Genomic DNA, 22773 nt, shown 5'->3' with positions numbered 1-22773 from the left:
AATACCTTGGATGGCCTCACCATGCCAGTGTACCCGGAAACAAACAAAAGGCGGCCATTTTTGCCCTTACTGCGTCCCTTCAGAACATAAAATGGCTGCCACGTGGAAGGAGGAAACCTGTCAAAAATCAAGTTCCTTCAGAGTTCCTTTGGTGGCTCTGGGGGTCGGAGAGCGGGAGGGAGGAGGGAAAAAATCCATATCTACGTGAATGTTGTGTATAGGTATGAAAAGAAATAATTATGTAAGAACTAAAGATTAAGTGATATCAGTATAAAAATAACTAGAAACAAATGCCTAGAAAAAAGAAGACTCTCTGATAGGAAGAGTAGCAGCACAATATGTTAAATGTAAAAGCCTAATAAAATCATTTATGTGAACAAAAAAAAATTAAAGGTAGATGCTATAGCCAGAGAGAACTAGAAAGAGGAAGAATAGATCACACAGTAGTAATAATCCAGGTTACTAATGACTTAAATGACCTTAGTAAGTTATTGTAGCATGTGATACCTTAATTCCCAAGTCTGTGAACCAGGAAACAATACCTTTTTGATGAGCCAGTCTTGAAATGCATAGTAATACCTCTTGTTTCAACTCTCCAATTTGGACTTAACCAAGCATTGGCAATTAATATTAAGAGTAAGAAAACACAGGCTATAAAATTTTAATAACTGCTTACAATAATTTTAATTTAAATTATTTTTATATCAAATACAAATAGGATTTTTGAGAAAGAGATCATCTTTGTCTAATGTATAAAAAAATGGAAGACATTTAAGAAGTAATTTGAAACCTCAGGAACTTGCCTCATGATGAAAACAAATTACAAAATAGGCGAATCATTCCACTCAAAATTCTGGAATTTTCTGTCTGCAACACGGCAAGAGAACTCCAGCAGAGGTTCTCACATCACACAAGGAACAACGGTGCTCCTGCTTACATAACACCTTCATCAGTCAAGGCTTCTTCAGATTTGGAATTGACAGAGAAACACAAGATCACAGCTTAAAACAGTAAATTGTATCCAAGATTAGAGAGATGTCTTAATTGATGATATTAAGGGTTGTGAACTGGAAAAGGTAGCTCAACTCTTACCACTAATTCTTATTATATTAACTTTCCTCTGAAGGCAAATTGACATCATAGAATCATTTAGTTTCATACTTTTTCCTTCAAAATAGGCAAAGATTATCAAAGAGAATATGAGACATTTGCTTTCTGGCTTCTGAAGTAACACAGGCATAGACTTTTGCTCAAAGGGTGATCCACTGAGCAGGAAGACTTACTGCCCTGAGTGTCTGTGTTTCAAGGATGTATTATCTGGTGTTTACCCAGTACCTCGTGTTGATTTCTCCCTTGATGGAGTTGCCCTTCATCCCCGCCCAGCCTACTCTGGGAAGTCAGTAAGTTCACCACATCTGCTTTAAAATCCAGGAATAAATGAGTCCAATTCAACAAACATTTATTGGAAGTTACCATGTCTCACGCTCTGAGTCAGTTGCTAGGGATATATAAGTGAAATATTAACTATTCTGAAAAAGATCAGAGTCTCTCTACCTTAAAAACAAGTAAATAAGAAAACTGCTATAGAGAACATGATAGAAAGGTGGGGACATGGGGACATTGTTTCAGTTTTAAACATCTTATCAATTTAGTATGTACTTTATGTCAAATCAGTATAATTTCTTTATGTTGACATTCCCTATTAAAACCAGAAAAATATTGGTGTAATATAAAATAATTCATCAAGTAGCCCATTGAAAAATTTTCTTTTGGATTTCATAATCTAAAAGAAAAAGCAAATCTTTCATAATAAAGTTATGTATATATAAGATGCAAATTCTTCACTATTCTTTAGTGAAAAAGTACAGCCTAACTCTTTTACCTTCCCTTAATGCTGTCTTTGCTGAATTCTTTTCAGTAGTCTGCAATGGTGTTATTCTGAACATTGAAAGGATAGATCCTAAAAAAACAGTAGCTTCAACTTGAAACACTCCAAGTCCCCTGAGCCACTGTGTAAGGGAATTGGCTACCCCAAGTCTGCCATGATTGAAAAGCCCCCCATAGGCTCTCTGGGAGAAAAGGAATGATTACATAAATGTCACTTTGGAGAATACAGAGAGACAAGGACAAAGCTTTATAAACTACGTTAACAGGAAACTTGAGTTGACTTGGTGAGATGGGAGATGTAAGCAAGTGTTCAAAAGTTAAGACAAAAGAAGATGGTGGCCCCTTTGAGCAGCATGAAGCTTGAGAGAAGAGTATTTCTGATTGTATATGTAATGCTGTGAGGTCAGAATAATAGGCAAAGAAGACAGTTTTGTCATTGAGTAACCAGCTCCATGGAGTACGGTCACAGCAGCAACGTGTGGGGAGAAACAGTGAGCTTGAACTAAGGATGATAACTGAGGCAAGAGGAGAAGAGTCTGGGAGGCAGCAAGATGGAATCTTAAACCTGGTGAGATAAACTAGCCTCTGACCTCATTTATGGCTTCAAATGGTCCAATGGCTAAGCTACAGGTCCCAACCAGACTAGAGAACATTAATTAAGCTAGCTTTATCATGTTCAGTAATTTTCACATATTTTGATTTGTGCTGCCCTCAGAGTGTCAACTATCAAATAATGTGAAAATGTGTAATGTCAAATATTATTAACATGTTTGGGAGGTGGAAACAACCTCTCTTGAATAAAGGACACACATGACAGCATGTATGTTATTTTCTTATGTATGATTTCATCATCCGGGGAGGGGCTAACGGAGGGAAAAGAATACATTCTGGTTGGGCAGAAAAGAAAAATGTAATTTTGATAATGAAAAGTTAGGCTCAACATACTTACAGAAATACTGGCTAACACATATCCCACTCACTGCTACTGGTCAAAGCAAAGAAATGTAGTGTTTTATCCATGTGGTTTTTCATTCTATTTGCACATTAGACTATAAAAGTAGCAGATGTTAAATTTAGCAGCCAGTGAATGGACACTCTGAAGGACACCATTTAAATGTCTGGAATTGCTCTATAACTACTACTACAGAGGCTACAATACGAACATAAATCATCCGAACCTGACTGCAAAGAAATCCACATGCAAAGTGACCCAAAGAATGAAGTGTCCAGATTTCCCCCGACCCTTCCTTCTATTCCCACAAAGGCATTAGAAAACAACATTTGTTAAGAGAAAAGACCAAATGAAGCAAACCTCCCAGGAACACAAAGGATACACTCATGTCATAGTGGCCATCAGCAATGGCTATAGTAATAATCTCTTCTTAGGCTGAATTAGATGCCTAACTTGGGACAAAGTAAAATATGGAATTAAATGGTACAACCTAAAAATCAACCATGAACTGAACAGTTAAAAGAAAATAAAAGGAACAGTGGACTAGAATGGATGGATTTTTCATGTCAACTGGGTTTGTATACCATAACTAAAGATGCCACAAAACTTCTTTGGAGTCAAGACTAAGAGAAAGGGAGATTTTTTTTTGTTGTTGGGTTTTGTTGTTGTTTTGTGTATGTGTGTGTGTGCATGTGTTTTCATTACCATAAACCCACAAATACTTGGGCAATCAAATAAATCTTTTTTTTTTAATTATAATGGATACATACAGAAACAGTCCTGGTATATTGTTTATATGGAGTCATTGATGCAAATATATAAGCAGATGCAGATGTAATGGCAGCATCTATTTTATATTCACTGTCTATCAATATTTGGAACTGAGTTTTATGTTCTGACATGTTAAGAGAGATAAACAGTGTAGCAGTTACCTATGTGGTTTGCCATCTACATACAGAAACAGATGCAAAGAGTTAGTAGAAGGATGATGGGATGATGAAAATATTTTGTAATTGAAGAACGCGTAAAAACATAAAGACAAGAGTGGACAATATTATCTAAATCACCTAGTAGTTACCAAATGCAGACCAAAAGGCTTTATAATCAATAATTAATTCACATACACCACTGAAGCAAGTCTATGAAGGAGTTTTCTTAAGCATCTCTTTTTTATAGTTGGCATAACTGAGGCCCAGGCTGGGTAAGTAGCTCAGTCAGTCAAGGAAGTCTAAGTTCTATTCTAGCCTGGCTCTAGGCATGGTACCTTGTCATGATGGCCTCGGCAGAAGAGGTGACATAATTGTGAGGAACGGCTGATGCACTTGTGAGGAACACTGAGGAAGCCAGTCTAAAAGACCTTCAACCTGGTCGGACCAAGCATTTGCAATTGAGATTCTTGGAACTCCTCTTAGCAACAGTCTGCACCATACAAGATAGCTGTTTTTAAGAAGATCTGGAAAGTTTTCAAAGAAAGAATTGGAGAAAGAACCTGGGAAATGGTTAAATTACTTCAGAAAAAAGATATAAAGCTCTGAATGAATAGGGTGGTGGTCTCAGGGAAGAGAAAAAGACTGGGCAATGAGCAAATTGGCAGACACTCAAACTGCGGATGAAGGAAAGAAAACTCTATATCCAGGTTTTTAATTTAGGAAATAAAAATGATGATACCGTTAGCCAAGGTTAAAAATAGAAGAGACTCAGATGTAGAGCTCTTCAATGCTATACTTCAGCCATTTCCATGCATCAGGCAAGAGGACAGGATTATAAGGGATGGAACACACCATCTTGGTCTCTTAGTGCACAGACCTGGCAGGGGAAGCTTGCAGACAAAATATATTACTGAGACACCAATTGGTTCCACTATAGCTAACTGTTAAGAATGTGGACTTTCTCCTAGTGACTTTATGAAAGATTAAGAATAAACAAAGAAAGGCTGCCTTTTCCACAATGCATCAAATCTAGAATGGCATCAATTAAACATAACTGTGATGACTATACAAGACACTATTATATAAAAGTAGCTTAGGCAGATTAAAACCATGCTCCTGATCAAGAAATCCACTTCCATGCTTTATATTAACTTACAACCTGAATAAATACAAGGAGTAAATTAGATTTCTCCTTTAGGCAACTGTATTAATGAGCTTACTTCCCTGGCTACTAAAGCTAGTGGCAGGCTGCTTGGTATGAAGCATGCATTTTCTTTCTTGTTCATATAGGCAGGTTCCTATTTAGTATTCATTATTCATGTCTATTTTTATCAGAGAGCACCATTACATGAAACTACAATCCAAGTGTATTTGGCTCTTGGTTTTATTTATGGGGGAAAGAAATTATGCAGCCTTCTGATACTGGGGTGTGTCTGTTAGAGCCACAAATATGCTACATATGGGTAAGGAATATGTCTGTTCCTTAATGTTAGATCATGTGGTATTTAATTTAGGAAGTCTGTCTAAACCGCAGATTTCTTTTTTCACTTATATTAATTTGGAAAACCAACAAGACATTGAAGAAAACCAATGACCTTATAAACAAAATTGATAAAATGTGTTCATTTTAACAATAAATCCTGGTGAAGATATTGGCAAGAGGGAACCCTCATATATTACTGATGGAAATGTAAACTAGTCTAGCTCCTTGAGCACTCAGCATAGAGATCCCTCAAAAACCTAAAAATAGACCGACTGCATGTCATTCCTGTACCACTCCTGGATATTTACCTGAAGGGTTCTACATCAGTGTATCACAGAAATAGTTGCCGTCAATGTTATTATTACAGTACTATTCACAAAGGCTGTGCCATGGGACTAGACTAGGTGGAGGAATGATTAGAAAACAAATGTGCTGCATATACAATGGATTATTTTTGCCATAAAGACAAAATTATGTTGGTTATTGGAAAATGGATGCAACTCGAGATAATCACAGTGACTAAACTGAAGCAGTCTCAGAAAGACAATTATCACTTCTTTGTTCATTTGTGATTCCTAGATTTTATATGGAAATATAAAGTCACATGTATAGAACACGACAGCTGAAGTGAAACATCCTAGAAGAGCATGTTGTATGTTGTACCTTGATGAATTTAGCTGACTACCATGGATATTATTACTGCTTGTTGGCCATCTTTACCTCTTTAATTCCCGATGATTATCTATGGAATGTGTAATAAAAATTAGTAAGATGATATTAGGCTTTATAATTGCTACTGTTCATGGCCACTCACAGTCTAATAAATTTGTTATATTATATTTATACACTACAACTTTGACCTGTGGAAGCTTATGCTTACATTTATCAGTCCAATTATGATAGTTTAGAAATCTTGGAATCAAGGGACAGCAAGATTTAATCAAGGAACAGCAGCAAAATTTAATGGACAAGAAGAACGTAGTTTTAAATACAAGGATATTTGAATACACCACATTCATAATAGGTAAAAATTGGAAACATGCAAGTATATTTAAAATATATTCTCCATACTGTAGAGTATCAGATAACTATTAAAACCACAGCCATGAGTATGTAAATAACAAAAATGTTTATAGAGGAAAAGTTGATGTCAAAAATTATCATAAGTATAGTAGATATTATTGCAACTAGTGTGCATAAAAGAAAACTTGAGAGAAACATAAAAGAATTAGTGATTATGAATGAGCACAAAACAATATACACACTGTGGTCTCAGTACAATTGGCTCTCTGTACCCACTGGTCCACATGTACAGAAGCCTACAAAACACAGAGACACTTAGGGAAAAATCCATTTGGACTGAACTTGGACAGGTTCTTTTTCTTGTAATTGCTCCCTAAATACTATTTGCATAGCATCATATTGTATTAGGTATTATAAGAAATCTAGAAATGATCTAGTATGTATAGGAGTATGCACGCTGGTCCTGTGCAAATATAACACCATTTTATGCAAGGTTCTACGGCATTCCACATACTGCTGTCAAAAGTTAGGTCCCAGAGTATTCCATTAATACTGAGGGATCACTGTGTTTTAAATATGTAGGCATAAACTAAGTGAAAAAAATCAAATCCAAATCAATTTTTAAAAACAGCGATCTCTTGGAATGAAGCAATGTATGGTTTTGGGTTTTTTCTACTTGGACTTTTTCTATGCTTTTCTAGTTTAATTGTTATTAATACAATATAAAATGAAACAATATTCAAATTGTTATTTTGTTGAAGTTAGACTAAAATTATCTTAGTAAGAAAAGGATTTAAAAATCAGAATGTGCCTTTAAACAGTTTCAATTGCTGTGAATTTAAGCTTTTAGAAATGAAAGGAATTGACCCCGGACACCAACACTCCACCCTTAGGCTAGATTTGAAGCTTAATATTTTTGTCTACTAGGCTCACTATAAACCTGATTGCTTTTGATTGATGGGCATTCCTCCTTAACATTTTCTACAAGTAACCAAACATCAGGGGTGTTTTGCTAAATTCACCTAACAGGTGTTGCAAAGCAGCTTAGTGCCCACCATGTCTTTTTCTTTCCCAGAGTTTCAAGGGATGAAAAGGGTGACGGGATATGGGATACAAAGAAGTCAGTGACTGCCACTCCTGATGGCTGCGGAGCCACATGACAATAAAGTAGTTGATCTGCCTGTGGAAGAGAGAGAAGTTGTACCTTCACAAAAAGAAAGTTGCAAGGAAATGGCCAGGGCACCTGGAGAGTATGATACTTATTTAAGTGAGAAGGAGAGCTTGAGAATTTAGAATGATCTATAGCTGGACATTATGTAGTTCCTGTTACAATTTAACAGCTGTAAAAACACGAAAAGACCTGGGGTAAAAACACCTAATTGAGGAAAAAAATAGTGTCTCCCTGCCAAGGCTCCTTTATGCTTGGAGAGTGCTGTGGAGGTGGAAGTTCCTGAGGACAGCACTTCCTTTCTTGCTATCCCAGGGAGCTCTGATGCTGAAGCCTTCTGAAGCTGTACATTACCGGCAGTGAGTTCTGTTAACGTTACTAATTGATGCTGAAAAAGAACCAATCACTGCAGCATAGTTGGGGGATGCTTCCCAAGCAACAGAATGAGGGCCATTTTAAAATGTGTATTGCTCAATCTATCTTCGCCTATAAATAAGACGGAGGCCCTAGAAGTCCCATATCAGAGGGCAGTACAGTCGTCAATGTAAGATGTCTGGTCATCTGATTTCTCACAATTTCTGGTCATGATTTCTTCTTCCGTTAGTTGAGTTCTTCCTCTGCACATTATGCAAATGCATTTGTATTTCTAGAAACACCCAGAAGCAGGGGTGTCTATGTGAAGAGCCCTGCCTGACTTGTTTTCACAACCTTAGAACCCATCTTGAGACCTGCCTATTAGAGGTGCTGAAAACTGAGTAATAAGTTCTTGGGAATTTCTATTTTGAAACAAACAAAATGCACACACAAACACTGAAACAGATGTCTTTAGGATATTGGACACTGCTGGTAAAACTTCAGGTTGCTCAGAGGACAGAATTGTTTAACACTGACTTCCTGTTTGGGTTTCCCAAACTTGTCTAAATAACACAGATGAAATGCTGGAAACATTGCAAACACTTGTTCCTCCCCAACACCAGGGTTGCAAAGATTGCACCGGAAAATATGTCTTTCAGCTTTTCCCTTCCTTCAGCCACTCCACAGCTGGTAACACATTTTCAGCCTTGTTAAAAATTTTTCCTGCTGATAAAATTTCTTGGACCTTTTTCTCAGGCAGTAGTCTTCACTACCAATCCTACTGTCAACATCTTTCCCCCTTTCTCCTTCTTCTTCTTCTTCTTCTTCTTCTTCTTCTTCTTCTTCTTCTTCTTCTTCTTCTTCTTCTTCTTCCTCTTCTTCTTCTTCCTCCACTTCTTCTTTTTTTTCAAATAAGGAAAAGATGTGCTTCAACCTGAGCCCAAGCCCGTGAACAATCGCTGTGACTTTGCATGCATCATATCCTAGCAATCTCTTTGGAGACACGGGGTGTTGAGTGGAGATATGCACACATCCTGGGGCATTTCAGCTTTTCTAACAGGCCTTCACACATTTCACAGCAACACATCTGCCAATACATAAGTCACTCAAAGAACATTAGTATTTCTGTCAATGGAAGCGTGCTTTAAGTTTATCGCATATGTTAAAAAAAAAACGTTGATAACTATTACATGGAGAAGAGCGGTATTTCAGATTCACTGGGAATCAGTTTCCATGGAGTCTAGTGGTATTGAGGAGAATCCCCTCCTCCTGCAAATCTGTAAGAGCTGGATCTGAAAACAAGAGAGGAGAGGACGTTCTACAACAGAACTCTTTTTATTCATACTGTTGATTCTTTTCTCTGGAAGCAAAGGACAGAGTGTGCTATAGAATATATTAAAACATCCAGCTCTAGAGAAAATTTTCTGGAACAACAGACATTCCACTGTGGCGTCAATTACAATGATTTTGTAAACATTGGCATTAAGATCATAGAAAATAACGTGTAGGAGTAAATATGATTTGAGGGTGTTTGCAAAGAGAGTGAAATCTAAATGAACAGTCTATTTTGGACCCAGTGAATAAACAGCTAAAGTTGAAATCACTTTTTGAAGAATATCTAGAACACAGAAAAATGGTTACAGAATTAGAAAAGTAAAAGCTTTTCTTGGAGACAATTTAAAAAAAAAGGTTGCCCACCATTGTCTCTTGAGGAGCCCCATTTTATAGTGTTTTACAGAGTTTACGCTTCCCAACATGAATTTACCCCATCTTTCAATGGGTTCACACTTTCTCTTGAGGTTTAAACATTTACTTCTGTTCTTAAGTAGTCCTGCAGGGTAGAAGGGCCACTTGGATGTTGACTGAGCTTCCCAGTCAGAAGCAAGGCACAAGGATTACAAGTGATCACTTCCCTATTGCAACTAACGTTCTTTTCATCAGTGTTAGTTTCTTTTTAACAACTACAGGAAACAAAGCTTCTTTCAATACAGAATTTGACAGGTAGAAATCCTCACTGGGATAAGGAATTATAGTATTTGCTTTAAGAGAGACACATATACAGTACTTAAAGGCATGTTTCCTGTCCCTAAATATACTATGTGAAACTGGATGACAACTTTAACTAAATAAAAGAATAGTAGCACTGTGTGCCTTTCTAATGTAAGCTTCAGTGAGACAAACATCATCATGAATACTATTGAAATAAACAGGGCTAAAGGTTAAAAACAATGTGACTGGACAGTTGGCTCAGAAGTTAAGAACACTTGTTACAATTGCAGAGAACAAAGGTTCGATTCCTAGCACCCATATGGTAGTTCACGACCATCCGCAACTCTAATTGCATGGAATCTGACCCCCTCTTCTGACCTTTACAGACACCAGGCACGCACATGGCTCAAATACATACATGTAGGCAAAACATCCATACACATAAACATAAACTAAGTAGATCTAATTTTTTGAAAGATTAAAGACAAATGATTAAAGAAGTAACTGCTTAACCAAGCACATAATCAGAAAAAAAATCTAATTGACTATGTGATGGAGAACCTAACAATTTTATATGGAGATATTTGACCCTGCTTTCTGAAGTACCTATCTCTGTGTTTCTTTCTCACCAAAAGTCACAAGGATTTGAAACAGGCAGCTCTATTGGGTATCAAATGCTATATTATTTGCTGTTATTCTTTCTGTAGTCCTGGTGGATGCTGTCTGGGATGGGGAGAGACAGAAGTCCTCAGGATGAGCCAAGTGGCTTCCAGGCAGACAGAGAATGGTGTAAAGCTCGGCTGAGCTGCAGAACATTATAGGACAAAGCAGAGAGAGAGAGTGATGGACAGAGAATTATCCCATGGTGCTTATTGTGGGAGCCCACAATGATTCCTACTTATGGTTTGACTCAAAGTCAGAAAGTCAGAGTTTATGTTGCTCTCCAAGGCTGCAATAATAGGGTGCAAAGGGATGGTTACCGGGTGTGTTATACTTCAAGGCCTAATCACAAGATAGTTTGCCATGGGGTATGGTTACTAAGTGTTTTGAAGGATCTACACTTGGTTGTACATTGTACTTCGATCTTGAAAGGAGGAGGTCTTTCGCCTCTTCCCTTGTTAGTGTATAAAAAGCCCATTAGAAATAAACTCAAGGCTGCTAGGTGTTGACTCAGAGCCCTCCCAAAGCTATGCTGTGTCTCTATCATTTTTTTCTTCATCTACTTCTATATTTCCTATCTAACATTTCTCAGTTCCTCACCCCTCCCTTCAAGGGACCCTTCGATAGGTCCGGACTGGATCCTAACATGGGGCTCCGACAGTTTATAACACTGTGGTTGACTTGAATGCTAGTGGGAGTAATAACTGCTCCATCCTACACTACAGAAGCCACCAGCAGACTTGTTAAATGTAGCTTTAGAGACAAGAGTGTGTAGTTTTTCTTCTGCTAGAGTAAACTTTGTAATATCCCACTTAACATCTATAGTCCCACTTTGGAATAGTTTTAGGTGAAAGGTCTATCATGGCACCATTGAGTTGGGGGACACTTCCAGGCAAAATAATAAGAGAGTTTATGAGATTCTGAAGACAAGTAATAGAACCCACTTGGAGACTTTGATCTTGGGTTGGTTTTAAAAAGTAGACTGTCCATTTTAAATATTATTATGAACATTTTTGCTGCACTATGCAACAAACAGAACAAGAAGATGGTATAAATGCAGAATTAATATTTTCTATTTGTTGTTTGTCACAGATCTTTTAGCTTAGTTAGATTGCACACATTTTTAGATGTAACTGTTATCTCTCTCTCCCCCCTCCCTATCCCCCCACCTTTGTCCCTACCATCTCTAACAGATCTCTTTACTGCAAGACCTTGCTGAACTGTAGAAGAGACATAGGAGTTTGTAGATTACAGGCTAAGACATGGAAGTGTGGAAATGTGCCTGGCTACTATTATGTAGTATGGTAGGTTACTATTATGTAGTTTATGGACACATTCTCTGCCACAAGGAACTGAAACTCTATTATCAGTCACTTCAGAGCAGTGGATCTCAATCTTCCAAATGCTGCAACCCTTTAATACATTTCCTCATGTTGTGGTGACCCTCAACCATAAAATTATTTTTGTTGCTGCTTCATAACTATAATTTTGCTACTGTTAAGAATCGTAATGTAAACATTTTTGAAGACAGAGGTTTGCCAGAGGGTCGTGACCCATAGGTTGAGAACCACTGCTTTAGAGGATCCTTTTCAGCAATCTATGTCTACAAGCAGATTAATGATGAAGAAAGGTATGCTAAGACGAATATCATTATAGGTCATCCAGGGCCAACTCCCTTGAAGATAAAAAGATTTGCTGGGGAGAATGATGGACACCAAATAACTGACTGTGAACTTAATTTACAAACTCACCACAGATGAGTAATACTTAAGTCACTGGCACTTTCAGGTGAATACATAATACTTACTTTTTAGGGAAATAAGCATTGTGGTTGTCTGGGAAATTGGGGTGAATCTATACATATTCACGTAATTTTGTGTTTGTATCTTACAAACTCAATCATTTTATGTGGAAACTTCCCCTTTGTTAATTGATGATGATGTATTTCTTTCCTAGATAGTTTCTGCTGTGAATATCCATTTTAAATGGGTGGTTTAAGACATAATCCTTCCTGGAGGCAGAAGAAATTGTTCAACAGTTATGTAAAGTCTTTTGGAAATCTGTATGCCGAGACACAAGGTAAGCCTCAAGCAGGTCATTCAGAGTACTCGCGACACTTTCAGAAAACTCAACAGCTATTTTTAAGATCCAGACTGGCAATATATTTACACATGAGTGTAAGACACTAATTAGTGCTCCGGTGAATGAGCAATGCCATCCCAGGGGTCTAACAATTCACACTTGAAGAGTGAGTTCTGTGAGGCCCAAGGAAAACGAGTGAGGTTTCTCCTGCCTCTTGCTCTATACCAGGTGTTTGGTTCCCCTCTTAAGTCTGCAACTCTTCTTGTGTTAATTTTTTTTTTTACATTGTCAATGATTTTTAAAGAGAAACTGCAATAATGCTTTATATTTCAATATTACCTGTTTCCTAAACCCTTAATGATTTATAAAACCATTCACACTGAAAAAAAATGGCCAATTTTAATAAGACTATTAACTCTCTCTGACTATATTGGCTCCGTTTAGTGAACTGAAAATTAACTAAATAAGAAGCCAGCTTCCATTTTCTTCATACCTCTAAACATAACATCAAACTTTAATAAATGTGGACCTAGATAGTAAGAGAATTAAATGCAAGGCCCTGAGGGCAGAGGTTTCTAGGAATGTGCTTGTAATAGAGTTTCACCTGGGATTCAATTAAATATTTAGTGTGAGTGGCTGACAGAAAGTCCATGTGCTGAAGGCGGTGGGAAGGCAGAGATGAACAGGACAGTTTTTGTCCTCTACAATGACATGATCAATGACAGTTCAACACCTTACTTGGGGGTGAGGTGGGGGAGGGACCCTCCTCCTTTTTCTCCTCCGACACTTACAAACCTGCCTGTGTTTGTGCAATCTTTTCAGCCTTTCCTCTGGTTTCCTAGGCTCAAACATCCTTTGTAATCCAAGGATAAGCTCCCCTTGCACACCTCTGACACCACCTTCGCCCATTTTCTGGGACCCCCGCCTTCCTCTGCCTTTGCGAGGGTTGTATTATAAAGCAGAGGTCACCCGGGTCTTTCTGCAATAAGCCAGATAGTGAATAGTTTAGACTCTTACAAGGCATAAGGTAGTTGTTGCGACCACCCAATTCTGTGGTAATGTCAGAGTAGCTGTATGTAAACAAATGTACAAATATGTAAATTATGTCAATAAATAGATTAGACCAGCTTCCAGGAAACTTTCATGTATACACAATAAAATTTGAATTTCATTTGTCTTGAAATTTTGCTTTAAAAACCATTTCAGTTTGTCTAAAGGGGATACAAAAGCACGTTGTGGACACATTTGTGCCACTCACTGGAGTTGCTGAGCCTTGCGCTTTAAAAGGTTGCCACGTTTCCGTAGGTCAATCTTTCTTTTTCTACTCTTTCTTAGCCTACAATCTCCCAAGGTATATAGTAACATTTAACAATGACTAAACACTGAACAAGAAGTAGATGCTGATTATCTAAAAGAGAAAAACCAGGCAACCAGACAGAGCTTTTAGCAATCCTGGTCAGTGGGAGCATCCAGTGGACAATGTCAGAGCATCCACATCCTATCCCCTCATCTTAATTGGAAGAGAACACAAAGCTCTCCTCACATCACTATCTCCACACTGCTCCATTGCTTTACTCTTCACAGCCCATGCTTCTGAGAAGTGTAATTTTCTCTCTCCTATCCATTTTACAATGAATCCAAAACAGTTCCTTGGAAACTCGTATTTCCAGAATGCATACTGCCTCCTTTTATTGTTTCTGAAGAACTAGTCTTTACATTTCATCCCCTTCCTTCATCCACATTAAATTCCCTTAGTTGTCTTCTATTATTCCAGCTTTTGGTTCTTGGTTGCTTTGATGAGTCTGGACTCACTTCTTCCTACTCCTAGTGTGGTCCAGGAGCACTCCTCTTTGCTGCCCTTTCGATTTGTAGACTTGTTTTTACCAACTTGGGTTTCCCTAGGGCATCTCAAAGTCAGTGTTCGAAACAGTGACCTGAAGATGCCCATCAGATGCCTGTGTATAGTTCCCCCTACCAGCCCAGCAGTATCATCCCTGTTTTCTGATCCTAAGATACTGGTAGTCACTCCCAGCATTGCCCTGCCCTAGCTCTATACTTTCTTACTGTCCATCATCACGTTTCTTCCAAGTGTTTCTCACTTGGGCACATCTCATGGCATTACTAGTCTAGTCTTCTTTGTTTACCTGGATCTGGGCCCCGGTTGAGTCCTCTCCACAGTGCATGGAGATATGAAATCTAAAACTAATCTCAACCAAAGAGATGCCTTCTCTAGGTGCTTGGCATGGTCCTACAGCCCTCTACCATATTGCCTCTATTTCTTACCTCAGACTACCATTGTAAAACCCATTCTCCAGTGATAGAGAACTAACGAGGCAACTGTATACTACCATGGTACTACACATGCTGTTCCAACTACCTGCAAAGGCAATCTCCTTTATCTGACTAACGTCTAGCCACATCTATTAAGAATCAGTCTCTGAATCTATAAAATGGGGAGATGAGCCCATTGTTTCCCAAGTTGTATTGGAAAAGAACTCCTCTCCCTTTGAAAACCACTAGAATTTTGCCATTAGCTAGTGTTCTAGGTAGGCTGAGTCTACTCTATCAAGCATGAAGATACTTGGTAAACCATGTGGGGGGATTGGAAGAGAAAGCTCTGAACAAGGTGCATAGAAAGTGAGGTTGCCCATTTAGCACCCCAGTAGCACAGCTTATTGATGCATGATTTGGGCCTTATGCTTTGCAACCTGCCTCGCTCTCTGTGAAAAGGAATTTCCATTCATTTACTAAAAATTCATTCAATACATACATATCTCAGACAATCTTTGGGCACAGAAATGTTTTTGCATATTATTTCGTATTTCCAAGGAGTTTGCATTCCAAATGGAAGTAGAGATGTAATAAATAAATGAATAGGTCCTACAGACTATTGACTATTATTTTATGTCTATTGTTTAGGAGGAAGTGCTTGCGGACTGGAGGGGGTGCCTGAGGATCGGGGATGGAGCACAGAGACAGAAGAAACATTCAGCAAACTCGAAACAGCACCATCGCGGGCAGAGATACTGAACGGTGCCCTGGAGGAGATGAGGAAGTAGGTCACAAGAATATCTGGATTACTGAGTATTTCAGAAAGAAGAAATCGCAAGCCAGAAGAATGAGGCATTCTCAAGGAATGGAGAGGATAGACTGCTGAGGAAGAGCTGGTAAGTGAAGGGTTAGGAATGAGGTAGCTGTGGACTGTTTGCTGGACAGGAAAAGGAGCAGCAGAGGCCACTGGCACCTCAAGGACTTTAGACTGAGTGGCACAGCCCCTGGGGAGAGGAGAAAATGATCTGGATGAGGCTGAAGGCAACCATTGCTGTCTTCCAGGCACATGGGGGGAGAGCAAGGAGAGAATCAGGAAGCGTTAGGAGGCAATCACAGTCATTCAGACAAAAGATAGTGCTGGCTTGGATCACACTATGGTCAAACAAAGTTAAAATCAGGTGACGAGGGTTAGGTGAGCAGGAAGAGAGAAGTAGATGCTTCAGATTCAAGGTCTTGTCATCTGTGCCAGTATGGGGTGGGGTGATTAGCACTTGGTGCTAGAAAAAGATGCCAAGGCTTTCTGAGTAGTAGGTAAGATGAAGGATCCAGATTAGGTCACACTAAATTTAAGACATCTATGACGAATTCAAGAGGCGGTATCAAATAGGGAATTGTATCCAACTCATTATATATGCATGTCACAGAGTTCATGCCAGGATTAAACTAAAGATTAAAAGTTTTCCACAAAGGACCATATTTAAAGTCTCCCAGCTACAGGATTCAGCTTGCTATCACACAATCTTTTTTTTTAAGGAGTGTCATGTAGTGGGGCTGGAGAGATGGCTCAGAGGTTAAGAGCACTGGTTGCTCTTCCAGAGGTCCTGAGTTCAATTCCCAGCAACTACATAGTACCTCACAACCATATATAATTAAATCTGGTGCTCTCTTCTGGCATGTAGGCAGAACACTGTATATGAATGAATGAATGAATGAATGAATGATAAATAAATAAATAAATAAATAAATAAATAAATAAATATTTTTTAAAAAAGTGTTATGTAGCACAGACTGGCTTCAAACTCATAATGTAGCAGAAATAATCTGAGGACTGAGACTCATGCACCGCAATGAAGTAGCAGCAGAGAAAACTGAGAAGAAACAGAAAAATCTGAAAGGAGGAAGACCAGGAAGGAAGTTGTTTCCTCATAGCAAAATAAAAATTTTTGAAGGAAAAAAAGAAAAGCATGGCCCCTGAGCATGAAGGAGTCAGTAGCAATTTCAGAAGCTTCCGGCAGGTCAAGTAAGTAGATGGTTGAGAATTTATAATTAACTTTAAAATCACAGAGGGCACTGTGACCTTGACAAGCAGTTTTGATGGCGTTCTAAGGGAAATCTAAACAGCTCCTTTCTAGCAGTCTTGCCAAGCAAATCAAAATGGAGGCGTGGACAGAAGGTGTATGGGGAGGTGCAGACGGCAAGACTGCTCATTTTTAAGTGAGAAACAGGATACTTATATGGTGGTAGAAATAATAGGACAAGAGGAAAGCCTGATGAACCAGGAGAGGGGAGGATTTGAAGAGCAGAGTCTGGGGAGGTGGAAAGGAATGAAATCTACAGCGCATGCTGAGCACACAGCCTTGCATCAAACCACATAAATTTATAATGGGAAGTGGAAAGTAGAGGCTGGGGTGGAGGACAAGAAGGTTCTCTCTTGCTTCTATTTTCCCAGATTGGACACTTGTGTATGAGGGGAGTATGCTGGGGACAGGTACGGGGAGGAACAGACTATCAAGCTAACCAGGTTCACAGTTACAACCCAGGGTTAGCTGAAACAAAGCTGTGTCCTTTTCTGCAATGTTGTTCAGTGATAAGAAAATAAGTGGACAACATGCAGAGGGTTTGACTCACACTGGGGTGGAGTCACGCCGTGCGGGCATTATAAGCAAGAGAAAGGAGCAAAGAACAGTGATTCTAAGGATGTTTATTATACTGATGGGCCATAGACCCTAATTGATTTTAGAAAGGGAGGGAAGGATGAGCAGAAAGGTAGTGGGATCAATGCACATACCCCAGTAGGTTTGAAGAATTACATGAACTGGATAATTAGTAACAGGGAGCTGGCAAGATAGCAGGAGTAGCAGGGAAGGACCCGGCTGCTTGAGAGTGAGATCACAGCAGAATGGTATGGATCACACCATACAATCACGGGAATGGAATGGAAAGATAAGTAAGCTGTGTGCACAAGAAGAAAGTGAGAGAGAGCTAAACCCCCACTGGAATGGGCCATCGACAGAGCCACTGACGTTACCAAGAATCACAAAGGTGGGGTGTGAGAGCGGGAATCGAGATGGAGCAGAGTGCGTCTGTCAGGTACTGGAGAAAAGACAGCCATACGTAATGCCTTTCAGGGTGGTGGAGATCAAAGTGAATATAAAGCAATGGCTGAGCCCTGAGTTCATAAGGAAACCTGTAAAATTAGCTTCCCTTTGCTCGCCAGGCCCACAGCTGACAATCACCAGCTTCTACCGCCAACACAAAGCTCCCCTTGCCTTCCTGACTGAGGGAGAGCTGTGTGCTGGAATGGAAGGCCAGTTTCTCTCCAGATCACTGAATGAGATTGCTGTGGGGCTTTGGACACTGTGGGGTTAAAAACATCAGAAAGTAAGTTTTGAATGACGTTATTTTAGTATAGGATAAACTTAAAATAGTCAAATTTCAATAAGTGATTTACCTACTTTTGAAAAAACGTAATAGCGTTGTCTTTCTCTTTAATTTACACTTAAGCTTGCGCCACCTTGCTCCACATGCTTCTGAATGAAAGCTGTAAGAGAAGGTAAGCGGCCATGGATTTTTCTGTCTGACCGTGGCTGGTCAGCTCTAGGAGCTCTCCATGTGTTTGGAAATAGCGCTCTCATAAAGCCTTCTTGGGGCAATGAGGTGGGGCCTCAGGTTGCATCACGCCCTATGATTGATAGGCTGGGATTCTACCTTTTTCATATTTACTGAATTTTTCTGTATCTTCAGCTACTTTTAAAATGCTCTTAACGAGTTCGTTGTTGTTGTTGTTGTTGTGTTTTCCTACTGATATGACTCGTTTGAGAACAAGTTGCCACCACAGTCTAAATCTGCCTCGAGTTTTTAGCTCTTCTCTTTGGAATTAGCCCACACGACCCTTCCTGCTACCAGAGGCAGAATGGTACCCCAGCACTTCCTGGGAAGGCCGCACAGTTTGCAAATCAACACGCAAGGGAACGTACTTTTTACTTTGTTATGAAGTGCCACAGTTTAGATTCCCCGGGGAAGACACCCTTGCTCTGTTCCCGGCTTTCTATTTTAGCAATGAGCAGCTAGAATTAGAAAGGAATAGCTATTATCAAGATCCGCAGGGGGCTGGAAACTGCCTCCTGCCGCTCCTGGGTACACAGAGGACACACGTGAGAGTTTTTAATGGGAAATTCCTCCATCTCTGCTTGTTGTTCAGCACCGAGAGGCAAGGGGTGAGGGGCGGCAAACAGACAGAAACAGGCAGAGAGGAGGAGGTCTCAGTACCCTCTGGAGTATCCGGGGAAACTAAAAAAAAAAAAACTGTAGGGAACTAGATAAGACGCCATGGAAATAATTATTCTCTTAGTGGGGACTTTTAAAGACTTCTGTTTCAACATTCTTTTACAGAGCTCATACTGGGATGGGGAGAACATGCAGCAGAATGCGTAGCTCAGGGCTGGGAGAGAGAGAGGAGAGTCAGTGAGGAGGGCATTTAGCAGGCATGGAATGTATCTTCAACACATGTGAGAAGGCGTGCGGAATGGAACTGTTAGCCGATTTGGATTCAAAGAATGAAGGCCTAGTAACGGGCAGTCATAGGTGTCCAGACTCCAAGGCTCTTGGGGGGAAGGTGGGTGTGAGGGCGGAGAAAGGGAGATCAGACAATAAAGCAACCAATTCCAGTCTGCTGAAGGAAAAGCTGGCTTCCGTATTTTTTTAAAGTAAGTGGCTGCTCTTGGTAGGCTCAGGAAACATTCCCTACCTAAGGAGTGGGGGTGGCCTCCTTCTGAGAGGGCCAGAGAACCCGTGCAAAAGGCAGGGGTATGAAGTGGGCCAGTGAACGATGGATAGCACGCTCCACAAACTGGGCCCAATTCATCCAGAGAAAACTTCATCTCCGTCGGCCTAAACATAGAAACTCGAGGGAATCCGTGACTTGACAGTGTGCTAGGGACCAGGATGAGTGAACGGATCTTCCTGTCTACCCGCAAATGCAGGAGGTCTGGGTTTCTTCTGTTGCCAACTCGAACAATGTAGGCACATTTTACTCCACATTTATGTGAAACATAAAGCAAATTCCAACAGCTAGAATTTATTTGTCCCAGGAAGACAATGACTCAGCTAATTCTAAACCATTGGCACTTAATTGAGCCGTTAATACAATTCCCAGTCTATTCAAAATAAATTGTCCACTCTGTTCCCCTTGATTTTTCCGTCTCCCGCAGGACCACATCATAATTCATCCACAGGCTCACTGAGAAATTGAATTCGCTCTACAACAGGGTCTTATTTATTATAAAATGCTACAAAGTAACATCTCCCCTTCTGTCCTTTGGCTTCTGCTTCTTTCTCCCTTTCCTTTTTCCCGTCTTTAGCATGCAATGTCATATTAGAAATTGGAGGTTTTTATGAATGTCCTTGCTCTCCACCCTCAGTCACTATCCATGAGCAACACAGATCAGAGAAGGATGTTTGCCGTTTCACTATATCCCAAATCCCTGCTCAGGACTGGCCTTTTCAGGCGAATCTCACAATGCCCAAGGTCCTGCCCGCACAATGGCCATTTAATTGATGATTTTTTTTTTGAAAGCTTCCTGTACCGAAATGCTAAGATTCTTTCCTGAGCAGAGGCAGACCAAAGGAAAACTAGGTAGGGGCTGTGAGAGCTTTTCTCTGCCTCCACTTCTCCAAGGTCACTCTGACGGTTATCTCTAGACATCAATACAGATTTGAAAGGACACATCATCAGCACCATATGGACTGTTACAAGGCTGAAAGCCTCTCCAGCTGCCCTACAATGAATCTTCATTTTATTCTATAACCTGGGTGGCCTTGCTGGGGCTTTTATGGCTAAAGAAATAGAATAAGAAAAAAAAAGGGGGGGAGGGGGATGGTCTCCAGCTCTCTGTCATGCTGGATCTTGTTGTATTTCTCACCTCTTCCGTTCTTCCCAGTTTGAGTGCTAGGGAGATGTATATCTCAGCAGTTTTGTGAAGGTATAAATGGACTCACATAAAAGAAATTGTCACAGCTCAGGGAAACCCCTACTGTCATATGCAATTGAGAACTGCTACATTTAGGTTAAAATTAGGGTCGGGTTACACCTGGGGTATATTTCTTCAGTCAATTGAAATAATAACAAAAATCTTACGTTTTCACTGCTGGGGGAGCAGAGCTCACTAACTACAGATTTAAACTTTCAAAGCGGTCTCTTTGAATTTAAACGTATTAGTTATACATTCTCACAATAAATGAATAGGTTTCAGTTGTGAATCTGAGAAGCAATTATATTTTCATACTAGAAAAAAAGAAACATTCTAATATTTACCAGATTTCACAGAACTCGGAGTTTAAATGCACTATCTACGCAATGTCTGTGTAGATCAGAAATAAAGTTGAGTTCACAATATGAATCACCCCCTCGAATCACGCCTTCAAGGTTCCCAGGGAAATTTCAGTTCTGAGTAGATGAAGTAGTCAGATGTAAAGCCTTCAAGGATTCAAAACCAGGTTCTTGGGAGCTATGATTCTCCTTACTTTAAAAAAAATTATACCCGGAAAACAATGAAAAAGTGGTAGTTAAAAATGATAGTAAAATAATGAGTCTTTTAAAATGCTAATTCCTTTTCTGAACAACCCAGAATAGAAATCCCTAACAGAACAGTTCTGAGGAATCAATGAATACGGCTTGTGTTCATTTTTGACACCATGCTCACTTACCCCTTTATTTCAAGACCATCCTGCTCACAACTGACTTGACAGGGACCACAGTATCTAAGATTACACACGGCCCTTTTATGCCATGTAAAAAAAATTAATCAAGATGGCCCTGGTATATTTTCTGCTCTTGCTTCTTTATAGTATGTATCCCTTGATGGGACTGTGAAAATAACATCATTTCCTGCATTAATCTAGCTCCAAGATGCCAGGGGCAACGGCAAAGCTCCATGCTACTAAGACTCAGCAGCCTGAGGAGCCCCTGGAGTTTGGGGGACCAGGACATAGGCCCAACCAGTATTCGGGGCTTCAACACAAGAAAGAATTTCGGCACTAACTGGTTTATGATGGAGATTTTATTACATTTTGATGTAGGTTTAAGCATGGAGGGTTAAAAAAAAAAGGAGTGTGGCTCACAGTAAAAGATGCAGCCCATTGAGGGTATGTCCTGCCCCAAAGGAAAATGGAAGAAAGTAAGACATACTCAAGTAGGAGGATGAGCTTGTCAGGGAGAGTGGGCAATTATCTTGGCATTAACCATACACACCATTAAATGTTTATGATTTTTTTTTGTATGTGTGTGGGCTTGCACATAACCACCGTACAAATATGGCTGCCAGAAAACAGCTGGCTGGAGTCCCCTCCAGCATGTGGGGCGCTGGGATTGAACTCAGGATTCAGGCTTGAAGGCAAACAGCTTTACTTGCTGGGACATCTCTCGGGCTCCATGTGCTCCATTTTGGTAAGGTTGCTGAGAAAGGAGGGTTTATTGTTGGTGGTTTCTTTTTTTTTTTTTATTGTTGTTGTTGTAATTTGCTTTCTTTTTTTTCTTTTAATAAGAGAGACAAGTGAGGTTGGTGACTCTGAAGTTGCCTTGGATGGGATTAGGAGCTGAAAAGGTAAAAATCAGGAGCCACTGGAGTCACACAAAGGCTTTAGTGTGTGTGCATCTCTGTAAATGGGGTTTCTGATGAGATTCCTAGAAAAACTGCAGATTCACAGCTGGGAAGGGAGAAGGGTCTTAAGAGGTTGTTGACTGTGCTAGATGTCTTCTCTACTGGCAAGAAGCTTCAACTGGATTCTAAACGCCTCCCTTTCCTTCACCTATGCCCAGAATTTCCCTGCCTTTCTCTCCTGCCTCCTAAGATAGAGCTCCATGGATAACTGGGGGTAACCCAAATTCAAGTTAATCCATGATTAGTTAAGACTTCCCTGTGAGCCAGTGACAGAAAACGAGAATCCTGTCGTGTTCAATCTCCCAGCCATGTTCTAA

General features: G+C 39.8%; 1 protein-coding gene and 1 long non-coding RNA gene across 2 annotated transcripts in view; one reads left to right on the top strand and one right to left on the bottom strand.

Moving 5' to 3' along the window:
* Csrnp3 (cysteine and serine rich nuclear protein 3) overlaps window positions 1-22773 on the bottom strand; it is a 193443-nt gene that overhangs the window by 100412 nt on the left and 70258 nt on the right. The window lies entirely within an intron of this gene.
* LOC121828660 (uncharacterized) lies at window positions 12400-16760 on the top strand. Its single transcript, XR_006071126.2, has 3 exons — window positions 12400-12524; window positions 15447-15694; window positions 16571-16760. It is a non-coding gene; the product is annotated as an uncharacterized LOC121828660 (long non-coding RNA).

The sequence above is a fragment of the Peromyscus maniculatus genome, chromosome 4, assembly GCF_049852395.1.
Source record: "Peromyscus maniculatus bairdii isolate BWxNUB_F1_BW_parent chromosome 4, HU_Pman_BW_mat_3.1, whole genome shotgun sequence".
Classification (NCBI taxonomy): Eukaryota; Metazoa; Chordata; class Mammalia; order Rodentia; family Cricetidae; genus Peromyscus; species Peromyscus maniculatus.
The sequence above is the reverse complement of the archived record's forward strand: the minus strand, read 5'-3'. Positions and strand labels throughout refer to the sequence as shown.